The sequence below is a fragment of the Bufo gargarizans genome, chromosome 3 (assembly GCF_014858855.1).
Source record: "Bufo gargarizans isolate SCDJY-AF-19 chromosome 3, ASM1485885v1, whole genome shotgun sequence".
NCBI lineage: Eukaryota > Metazoa > Chordata > Amphibia > Anura > Bufonidae > Bufo > Bufo gargarizans.
In genome coordinates this window covers 359,400,854-359,413,088 of record NC_058082.1, presented here as the reverse complement: position 1 = coordinate 359,413,088, position 12,235 = coordinate 359,400,854, and the positions used below count along the sequence as shown (strand labels likewise).

The 12,235-nt window shown below is 44.1% G+C and overlaps 1 protein-coding gene across 1 annotated transcript in view; it reads left to right on the top strand.

Moving 5' to 3' along the window:
• Positions 1-12,235, top strand: part of DNAJC8 (DnaJ heat shock protein family (Hsp40) member C8) — a 53,533-nt gene that overhangs the window by 1,000 nt on the left and 40,298 nt on the right. The window lies entirely within an intron of this gene.

Genomic DNA, 12,235 nt, shown 5'->3' with positions numbered 1-12,235 from the left:
ACTCAATGAAAAATATGATTGATTTTTTATTTTTTTTGCAGCAATATGACAAAACTATTCTCCCCATAGATACACGTCATATGTTAGGTATATCTCACAGGGGTGTATAATATAGGCCTCTTTCAGACGGGCGCTGCGGGAACACGCACAAGTTTTCCGCGCGAGTGCAAAATATTGTAATGCGTTTTGCACGCGCGTGAGAAAAATCGGCATGTTTAGTACCCGAACTTCTTCACGGAAGTTCGGACTTGGGATCGGTGTTCTGTAGATTGTATTATTTTCCCTTATAACATGGTTATAAGGGAAAATAATAGCATTCTGAATACAGAATGCATAGTAAAATAGAGCTGGAGGGGTTAAAAAATATATATAAATAATTTAACTCGCCTTAATCCACTTGATCGCGCAGCTGGCATCTCTTCTGGCTTCTTTCTTTGCTTTGTGCAGGAACAGGACCTGTGGTGACATCACATGGGTGAAAGATCATGTGATGACCGGAGTGATGTCACCACAGGTCCTGTTCCTGCACAAAGCAAAGAAAGAAGCCAGAAGAGATGCCAGCTGCGCGATCAAGTGGATTAAGGTTATGTGAAAAACGCACAATATAGAGCATGCTGCGATTTTCACGCAACGCACAAGTAATGCGTAAAAATCACCGCTCATGTGAACAGCCCCATAGAAATAAATGGGTCCGGATTCAGTGCGGGTGCAATGCGTTCAACTGGCGCATCGCATCCACGTGGAATACTCGCCCGTGTGAAAGGGACCAATCAGTCATATACCACACTGAACATACTCCACCCTAATCCTGCCCATGGTATTGAAAAACACAATAAAAGAAGGCAACCCAAACTATTGCAAGAAACCAAGTCACAATGATATATCCCAATTGGGCAAAAGGTTACTACATGTGTAATACAATCCTATAAAGGTAACGTAGATGGTTATAAAGGCATGGATATCACATACAGACCGTTGACAGTACAGTGTGTGCGGTCTGCTTCCGTATGTCTGTTCTGCGGCATCCGCTAAAATATAGAGTATGTCCTAGTCTTGTCCATTTTACGGATATAGAGGGCAAAACGTTCCGTTCTGCAAAATGAGGAAGGCACACGGCCGGTATTCGTGTTTTGCGGATCTGCCATTTGCAGACTGCAAAACTGGCTACAGTCGTGTGCACGAGTCCTAACTATGTAATAGGTTTTGCACATCCAAGTATTTCAGACATTGTTTTGCTGTCGCATATTGTAACTTTATTTAGGTGGTAAAATTTAACTGATACAAATTGCATCTATTTATTAAAGAATGCAAAAAAAAAAATCTAAAATTTTCTTTCCTATTTTAACTGCAATATTTAACGTGTATCGTGTATACAGAAATACTGTTCAATATTTTTATCAGAAACCTATTTTTATCTTCATTTTGTCTGCGCTTTCTAAAACTTTTTTTTTTTTATGGTTGGGTCTCATCGGTATTCAGACCCCACAGTTTTTTGGTTGTTTTTTTATTTTGTTGTTGCAGGAATTAACCCCTACACAACATCCGCTGTACATGTATGGTGGATGTGAGGGCGTTAAAGATGGCACCCGTTCCTGAGTGGGGAGAGCGCCATAGCTGCCGGGTGTCTGCTGTTTCATACAGCGAACACCCACGGCTAATGTCGGCGATTGGCGGTAATGCAGACTGAGGACACTTACCCCTCAGATGCCGGCGTCAATTGTGACCACAGCATCTGAGAGGGCTACAACCTGGAAGTGCAGAGTTTTATGCTAGTAATGAGTGTCACAGAGGCCAACTACCTAAAAACATAACCTTTATTTTATACCAAATAAAAAAGTCCCTCACTTGGGGACTGAATGCAAATACAACATAGACAAACAAAAACTGTAGGGCGCCAACAAGGATCAGATGGTGATATCCTATTAATGACAAAGGGTACTGGGCAACCATACATGGTCCCTGGTATATCCCTAGGATGACCCTAGTCTTCTCCTCTGCCCAGAGATGCCCCCAGATGGTAGAGGCACCCTGTCCCCGTGCCTGGACTATCTGTCCTTGAAAGGCCTTTACCGCACAGATTGGCCCATATGGATGCCCGGGTCATTCAATGCTACGGATGCTAGTAATGAGCCTGTACTAGGTTTCCAGGCTCATTACCTGTATATCACAGTTCAAGCCAGCAGGTGGCAGCACTGAACTGTAATAAATCTATTTCTGTATAGAATAATGGAGCAAATTGCATTATTCTATACAAATTGCAATCTGATGACTGAAAGTTGTGGTCCACCCCAGAAGTCAGAATGAAAATAAACAATGAAAAAAAATATCATCATGGGCTTCACAATGTACTATTAAAATATATTTTTTTAAATCCCATAAGGTGAATGGTGTAAAGGAAAAAATAAATGGCTGATTCGCCATTTCTTCAAAAAATAAATTGGTTAAAAAGTGATCAAAAGGTTTTAGCAAAAACTACAGATCGGCCTGTCAAAGATGAGCCCTCCCACATCTCTGTAGACGTAACTATAAAAATGGTTATGGGCGTCAGAATACAGCGATGACAAGAAAAAAATTATTTTCAAAAGTTTTTAATGCAAGAAAAACTGCACATATGTGGTATTGCCATAATCGTACTGACCTGGAGAATGAAGAGCAGTTTTACCGCATAGTGAACGCCCTAAAAACAAAATCTATTACAACTGTGGCAGAATTTTTTATTTTTTTTCCCAATTCCACCCCATTTGGAATATTTTTTTCATGCTTCCCCCTACATCATATGGAATATTAAATGGCATCAGAAAGTCCAACTTGTCCTGCAGAAAACAAGCCCTCATACCACTATGTCAACAGAAAAAGAAAAAAAGTTATGGCTCCGGGAAGGCAGGGAGCGCAAAAAATGTAAAATCGCTGCTTCAGGGGGGTTAATTCAATTTTTTTACACATAAGTGTCATTTTAAAGACAGGATTTTTTTTTTACAGAGCACATGAAAATGAAGTACACCCCAAAATGTATCACCCCGTTTCTCCCGCCTTCAGAAATATCCCTATTGTAGCCCTATTGTTATGGCGTGACACACAGCAGGGCCCAAACCTAAAGGAGCACCCAATGGCTTTCAAAAACACAGATTGAAAATGTTTCATGCCCAACCGCACGAATGGCGTTGAGCTGCCTGATCTATAGAAACCCCCAGAAATGACCCCATATTGAAAGTTAGATCCCCTAAAGAATGCATCTACTGCAAATTGTTATAGGAAGAAATAAGGGGTATATATGGTTTTCTTCACATTCTTCATACATTTTTCACATGAAGACATAGAATAAATTATTGCAGGGAAAAACTGTGCTGTAGTGAAAGGCAAGAAAATGGACCAAAATGTATCCAGTTATGTTGCAGATTTGAGTTTCATACTGACTGGTCGTACACGTCTCCAACAACCTGTATATGAGAGACGAACGTGCCAAGTGACACGGTGCACGGCAAGGTAGAAACCGCTATGCACACAATAAACCAGTGGATCACTAATCCCCAAAATGATGTCCATATTTCTAGGCGTGTTGTCAGGCGTAAGAGGTCCACCAAAAACAAATTCTTAATAAAGCCCTTAGTGTACGGTAAGAAACAAGTCAATCATTTGAGAGCCTCCAAATGTCATGACACATTAAGGCCACTTTCACACAACCGTTTTTTACCCCCGTTTGCTGGCCGTTTTTTGCGTTCCGTATACGGAAACCATTCATTTCAATGGTTCTGCAAAAAAAAAAATATGAATGTACTCCGTATGCATTCAGTTTCCGGAAATGCACACACATACGGAAATGCATCCGTGTGTCTTCCGTATCCGTTCCGTTTTTTTGCGGAATCATCTATTGAAAATTTTATGCCCAGCCCAATTTTTTTCTATGCAATTACTGTATATGCCATACGAAAAACGGACTGCAAAACTGAAAAAGCCATACGGTCGTGTGAAAGATGACATGATGTATGACTAGAATTCTGACCACCTGAGAAGGATGTAAGTGATAGTTTGAATAATCAGTACACCGATTGCTTTGCAACATATGTAAAAACTCAAACATTTTGTTGGAAAAAAAGAAAAAAAAGATTATGAAAATTAGGACCTTTTAAAATTCACCCATTAATACATTCATATCTGGGTTATAGGGATTTAAGAATTATTCCAGCAGGAGGGCAAGCGTAGGCTGGAGATTGTCACTAAAATGAATGAACCTCATGACTTCTAAAGTACAGAGGTGGCATAGGCAGCACTGGTTGCCCAGAAAGAGCGGGCTGCCATTATTATTTTTTTTTTTTCTTAACCAGGAACGTTTGTGGGGGTTCACATTTTGGAACAGACAGATGTGTGCTTCTGCACAGTAAACCTAAAGTCAATAAAATGATTTTGTGAGTGATCAAGTCCTGGAGTTAAAGGGGTTTTACAGGATTTTGAGATTGATGACATATCCTCAGGATAGGTCATCAGTATCAGATCGGTGGGGGTCCTACACCCCGCACCCCCACGATCAGCTAGTTGAAGAGAAGGCTCCGTGCCGGCGCAGCTTTCCCTTCATTCTTTACCTGCTCGCTGTCGACATCGCAATAGTGAGTAGGTGTAATTACACCTAAGCTGTCGCATTCACTTCGATGGGACAGCTCGTTCTTATACGCTTGAATAGTAATGAGCCATCCCATTGAAGTGAATGGGGCGGCTTCTTGTAATTACACCTGCTGACTGCTGCAGTGTCGACGGTGAGCAGGTAAACAATGAAGGCTGCGCAGGCATGGAGCCTTCTCTAAAACCAGCTGATCGGCGCGGGTGTGGGACCCCTGCCAGTCTAACATTAATGACTTATACGGAAGATAAGTCATCAGTTCTAAAATCTAATAAAACCCCTTTTAATTGTACAAAAAATATATATATGGAAAAAAGTCCAATCCTAAGTGGTCAAATTTGTTTCACCGATTGAAAAATATTCTCCACAGCTGGTCCCAAAAGGATCCCCCCCCCCCCCTTTTGGTAATGAATACTGTAAGGCAGAGATGTCAAACTCGTGGCCCTCCAGCTGTTGCAAAACTACAACTCCCATCATGCCTGGGCATACTACAGCTATCAGGGAATGATGGGAGTTGTCGTTTTGCAACATCTGGAGGGCCATGAGTTTGACATCCATGCTGTAAGGGCTCCTTCACATGGCCGTATGAACGGATCCGCACCCATTCAGCAATTTTGCGGATGGTCTGCGCATCCATTCATTTCTATGGGCCTCAAAGGATGTGGACAGCACACTGTGTGCTGTCCACATCTGTTATTCTGTACCGTGGCTCCTCAGAAAAGATAGAACATGTCCTTTTTCTTGTCCGCAATCACGGACAAGAATAGGTATTTTCTATTATGGTTGCGGCCATGTTCAGTCCGCAAATTGCAGAACGCACATAGCTGGTATCTGTGTTTTGCGGATCTGCAAAGCACTACGGGCGTCTGTATAGGCCCTAATTGTAAATCGTATAGTATGTTTCAAAACAGGAGTAAGGCCTGGTTGTGATGGGCAACTGTGGGGGACAGGCGTCCCTCCTCCTTACATGCTTGCTACACACCTGGCATTATTTCTGGGTGGCCGGGGCGGGATGAAGTGGCATTCTGATGGCCTTCCAACATCCTCAGATTCAAAGGCTTGTCCAGGTGAGGGGGACTCAAACAGGAGACTCTCAACCACATTCTCCAGGAACTTGAGAAAGTTGAGGGTTCCTTGGGCTTTTAAAAAAAAAAAAACAAAGCCATTAGAGGTAGCAATCTGAATGAGATAGATTGCTACATTTTTTTTATTTTTATTTTTTTATACCAGGCCCTGTTCTTTTCGTTTCACCAGGTAGGGTTGAAGCGCTTGGTCCGAGAGGTCTACACCTCCCATTAATGTATTGTCGTCTGTCACACAGACCAGTTTGTATTGGTCAGTGGTAGCCCCCTCTCCCTAAGGCCTAGTTCACACAAACGTATGGCTTTTATAGTTTATTTGTGGTCCGTTTTTCACAGATCAGTTGTTCCGTTGTGTTTGCGTTCAGTTTTTCCGGTCCGTTTTTGAGTATGGCATATACGGACTTGAATGGAGCCACGGAACGTGATTTGCGGGCAATAATAGGACATGTTCTATCTTTCAACGCACCGGAAATACGGAATGCTTGCGGAACACATTCAGTTTTTAATGCGGAACCATTGAAATGAATGGTTCCGTATACGGAACACAAAAACACGGCCCGTACACTCGCAAAAAAAAAAATGATCGTGTGAACTAGGCCTAACTACTACTGTGGTGTCTGTGTGCACAGTGCTGAGCACGTAGACATTCTTCCTGTCCTTCCACTTCATTGCAAGCAGCTCGTTACTTGCAAGGGCGAAGGATGTTCCTCTCGCCAAACGCTTGGACACCAGCGGTTGTGGGTATCCCACTCTGTTTTTGCGCACTGTCCCACAAGCCCCTGTGTTTGCAGTTTGGAGGGATTTAAAAAGGTATAAAAATTCCATGTACCCGTGGTACTCTTTGTATAGGAATGGTGTCAGTAGGTCCCACACAATTTTGGCTGATGTCCCAATAATTTAGGGGCAGCCTGGGAGGGGGGAGGGGGGGGGCGACTAAGTTAGCAGTATTTGTCCTCATATACAGACAGACCGCAGGTGTAGCCTATTTCTGTTGTGTTCTCACACACCTTATATAATTTCACTCCATAACTGACATGCTCTGGGGGGACTTGAGAATTATCCCAAAAATGCGTAAACCACATTAGGCTACTTTCACACTAGCGTTTGATCGGATCCGTTCTGAACGGATCCGATCGTAATAATGCAGACGGAGGCTCCGTTCAGAACGGATCCGTCTGCATTATATTAGCAAAAAAAAAGCTAAGTGTGAAAATAGCCTCGGACGGATCCGTCCAGACTTTCAATGTAAAGTCAATGGGGGACGGATCCGCCTGAAGATTGAGCCATATTGTGGCATCTTCAAACGGATCCGTCCCCATTGACTTACATTGTAAGTCTGGACGGATCCGCACGGCCAGGCGGACACCCGAACGCTGCAAGCAGCGTTCAGCTGTCCGCCTGTCCGTGCGGAGGCGAGCGGAGCGGAGGCTGAACGCCGCCAGACTGATGCAGTCTGAGCGGATCCGCTCCATTCAGACTGCATCAGGGCTGGACGGCTGCGTTCGGGTCCGCTCGTGAGCCCCTTCAAACGGAGCTCACGAGCGGACCGATGAACGCTAGTGTGAAAGTAGCCTTAGGGTGCACGCATTCAGGTACACTTGTGGGGGTCCACGTTTCTAAGTACACAGATGTGGGCTTTTGTTCAACAAACTCAGCGGCATAACATTTATTCTGCTGCACAATTCCAGGACTTGGTCCACAAAGAAATGGGAAAAAAAAAATCATAGGGGGTCTAATTTGTGACTCCCACATTCATTTGTGGAGCTGCTAAAATTTGCATACTTGGTGGGGGGATGAAGTTGCAGGATTGCACATTTTCGAAAGGGACAGTAACATTGCTCTGTGAAAATGATGACTCAGTGGAGACTACTTCTACCACCGTAGGCCTATGTGATCCGGAGATAGTGAAGACTCAAGCTCCGCTTCTATCTGAATAGGTTTGTGTTTCTGTACTGTCAGAGCATAAAACTCGTCCCCTTTGAGACTTTTTTTTTTTTTTGTTACAAAGCCCAGTAGGTTAAAAAAAAATCTCCCATGAATGCATTTCAATGTGTCTGTGTACATGAACGTTGTTTTTCACGCATCATTTCTGCGTTGCGCAAGAATCGCAACAAGTTCTATATTCTGCATTTTTCACGCAGTCCTGGCCCCATAGAAGTGAATGGGGCTTCAGTGAAAAACGCATTGGGGGACATTTATCAATAATGGCGTATTTTGTGCCAAAAAAAGTCTAACCTAAAAAAAAAGTGGTGATTTGTTTCACCTCATGTATTAAAAGGCACACGCCACTTGTAAAATGTGACTTTTTTTTTTAAATATCAACTTGATTATCCGCCTATTTCTCTTGATTTGCGACATTTTAAAACCAATACCGCTTAAATGAGACCCTTTTTTTTTTTTTAAATGCGCCATTTCAGCCACCCCTGCCAGACCAAATTTGCGAGCAAATGCGAGCAAATTTTGAAGCATATTTGTGACATTTCCTGTGGTAATTTGCGACTTTTGTCTTAGCCATAAGACGTTATTGTCATTGTTTTGTTTTTGTTGAACGGCCGTTTACTGACAACCCTGCTGTTTAGCTCCTTTATATCACCCTGTTTAAATACTTACCTCTCACTTGTTCCCACTACAGGTTGTTTTATCTTTTCAGAAGTGCGACTTTTTGACAAAAAGTTGCATCTTTCTGCATTAATTGTGGCTTTTTACACACAATGCCACCACATCAGCTGGCTTAATTGTCCGGAACAATTTGAGCCATTTCTGCCCATAAGAGGATGATAAATAAGGCGTAATATGTGTCAATTTGATAGCCCCACCCACTTTGTCATTTGCAACTCATTTTTGACGTGATGCGTTCTTTATGGCAGGGCTTGACAAATTTCCTTGGAATCTTGGAGCCAGCTAAAAAAGTTAGGAGCCAGGCGGAGCCGTGTCATAAAGCCCCTAGTAGGTGCTCCCCCCACTTTTCCATAGAGCCCCCCCCCCCCCCACAATAATTCTGTATACCATGTTACATATACCGCCGCTTCGTCCCCGGACCCTATTGACTATAATGGGGAGCTCCAGCGCATTACGGCAGTTCGCGGTGAGAGGCCGCCGGACTAAAAAGTTGGACATGCAGTACTTTTAGTCCGGTGGCGTTTCGCCATGCACTGCCGTGCTGCGCTGGAGCTCCGTCCCCATTATAGTCAATGGGGACGGAGCGATGGTCCGGCGAAACAGCGGAAGGACGGATCCGACAGGGTGAACAGCCTGCCGGATCCGTCCTGCCGCAAGTATGAAAGTACCCTTAGTTATATAGCTACTGAATGAGACAGAAGAAGGGATGCGTTTAACATATATATCTCCTTGAGAAGCCAATTTGATCCTAAAGGGTTAATTCAAACTGTAATCTAAACTGTGTCCTGTCACTTCTATTATCTCTCTGCTCCTGTCCCTTAATCTTCAAAATGCAAAAGCATCAGCCTCAGTGTAAACTGTTCTAGTGACTCACGGTTCTTTTAACTCAAAGAATCAAATCACTAAGGCCGAATGCACACGGATTCCTGCTGAGAGCAGGAGCGCACGGCGTCATTGGTTGCTATGACGCCTTGCGCTTCCTGCTGCCGCCGCAATACAGTAATACACTGGTATGATCTATACCAGTGTATTGCTGTACTGTGGCAGCAGCAGGGAGCGCACGGCGTCATAGCAACCAATGACGCCGTGCGCAGGAATCCAGCCCGTGGTTCCATGGACCGCTCACGGCCTAAGTCGGATCTTTAGATTCTTTTAACCTGAGACTCATTCGATTCTTTCTAAGGGCTCTTTCACACCTGCGTTCTTGTCTTCCGGCATAGAGTTCCGTCGTCGGGGCTCTATGTCGGAAGAATCCTAATCAGTTTTATCCTAATGCATTCTGAATGGAGTGAAATCCGTTCAGGATGCATCAGGATGTCTTCAGTTCCGGAACGGAACGTTTTTTGGCCGGAGAAAATACTGCAGCATGCTGCGCTTTTTGCTCCGGCCAAAAATCCTGAAGACTTGCCGCAAGGCCGGATCCGGGATCAATGCCCATTGAAAGGCATTGATCCGGATCCGGCCTTAAGCTAAACGTCGTTTCGGCGCATTGCCGGATGCGACGTTTAGCTTTTTCTCAATGGTTACCATGGCTGCCGGGATGCTAAAGTCCTGACAGCCATGGTAAAGTGTAGTGGAGAGCGGGGGAGCAGCATACTTACCATCCGTGTGGCTCCCGGGGCGCTCCAGAGTGACGTCAGGGCGCCCCAAGCGCATGGATCACGTGATCGCATGGCACGTCATCCATGCGCATGGGGCGCTCTGACGTCACTCTGGAGTGCCCCGGGAGCCGCGCGGACTGTAAGTATACCGCTTTCCCGCTCCTACTATGGCAACCAGGACTTTAATAGCGTCCTGGCTGCCATAGTAACACTGAAAGCATTTTGAAAGACTGATCCGTCTTCAAATGCTTTCAGTACACTTGCGTTTTTCCGGATCCAGCGTGTAATTCCGGCAAGTGGAGTACACGCCGGATCCGGACAACGCAAGTGTGAAAGAGGCCTTAGACTCCCTCCTGTACAGTGTGTGACTCGGATTCAGAGCTGCTAGTGCTTGCCTTGCCTCAGCTCTGATTGGTTGGTGGGCGGGGAGGGGAGGGGCTGGCAGAAGCAGCTTCCACTCTAGGATCAGATTACACTCCTCCCGAGTCCCTCCCCTCCCTGCTGCCAGCGGCTCTGTTATTGTGTGCTGTGACGGAGCTGTTTCAAACGGTGCTGCCTCTGGACAGAACGGCACCTTTGAAAACGAGCTGACAAATACCCAAGCGCCAGGACTAAATTCCTGGTCGCCATGGCGACCTGGCGCCTGGGAATTGTCGAGCCCTGCTTTATGGTGAAAAATTGTGGAGATAACAGTAGATATATTTGGTGCAAATCAAAACGCCATTCTTTTTGGTGCATTTTACGCCATAATTCTAGTGCAACATGCTTAGTAAATGTCCCTCATTGTATCCGGATGCAGTCCAGGTGCAATGCGTTTTTCACTCAAGGTTGCTAGGAGATGTTTGTAAATCTTCATTTTTATTTTTTATTTTATTTTTTTATTTTTTTTTTACGCACGTGAAAAACGCATTAAAACTGATTGCACCCGTGCAGAAAAACTGAAAATCTGAACGCATTCGCGGACAAAACTGACTGAACTTGCTTGCAAAATGGCGTTTCACTGAATGCACCCTGAACGCATCCGGACCTAATCCGTATTGTTGTGTGAAAGAGACCTTAACCCTCCCACTTTTTTATTTTTTATTGTAGATTTTAAATATAGCCTTGAGGACCAGTAACATTTTTCCCACTCTGTTTTCCAGCAGTTCTTAAATATTTTTCTTCTAAAGCGTGTTCGTTTGTTTTTTTGTTTTTTATTCTGTGGGAAAAGTTGTAGTTTTTTTTTTATGAACCATCTTGGGGTATACTGTATTAAATAACTTTATTTTATTTTTAGGGGGGAAAGGATAAAAAGACATCAAATTTAACATTATTTTGCGGAATTTACTGTGTTCACTCTGTGGTATAAATAACATAAGTTTACTATGTGGGTCAGTACAATGATGGTAATGCCATATTTATATATATTTCCTCCTGTAGGCTGTCAGCTTCCCAACTGCCCCCATCCTCCAGACAGAAGGGGGGGGGGGGGTGCTTTAGCTGCTTATATCTCTGCATTCTACTACCAGAATCACAGCATTATCTGCACTACATCGGTAGTTATAACCGTCAGAAATCAGGATGGTAGTGAGTGCAGCTGAAAGTAAAAGCAGGTTTTATTGCTTTTACTCCCGACTCGATTTCTAACCGTGATATCTCCTGATGTGGTTGAAATAATGCTGTGATTCTGGTCTTGTGTGAAAGCTTGGAATGCCCATATCTGTAGCTGCTACCAATCTGGAGATATGAGCAGCTAAAGCAGCACCCCCACCCCAACCTGCTGCTATGCTTGGGCTGAACTGTTAGGTGGCTAAATTGAAATGAATGGGGTAAAATAAGGCTGAGTTCACACAAGCGTGTCCGGATGCGTCCCGGTGCATTGCGGCAAACCCGCGCGAGTAGGTACGCAATTGCAGTCAGTTTTGACTGCGATTGCGTTCCAATGTTCAGTTTTTATCCCGCGGGTGCAATGTGTTTTGCACGCACATGATAAAAAACCCGACTGTGGTACCCAGACCCGGACTTCTTCACAGAAGTTCAGGTTTGTGTTCGGTGTTGTGTAGATGGTATTATTTTCCCTTAAAACATGGTTATAAGGGAAAATGATACCATTCTGAAAACAGAATGCTTAGTAGGTGGTCGATAAAAATATAAAATAATTAACTCTCCTTCTCCTCTTGATCGCGTACTTGCCGGTCTCTTCTTACTTCTTTAATGATGAGCTGCCGGCTAAATGACCTGTGGTGACGTCAGATCACATGCTCCAATCACATGGTCCGTCACCACGGTGATGCATCATGTGATCTGATGTCACCACAGGTCCTTTAGCCGACAGCTCAAAA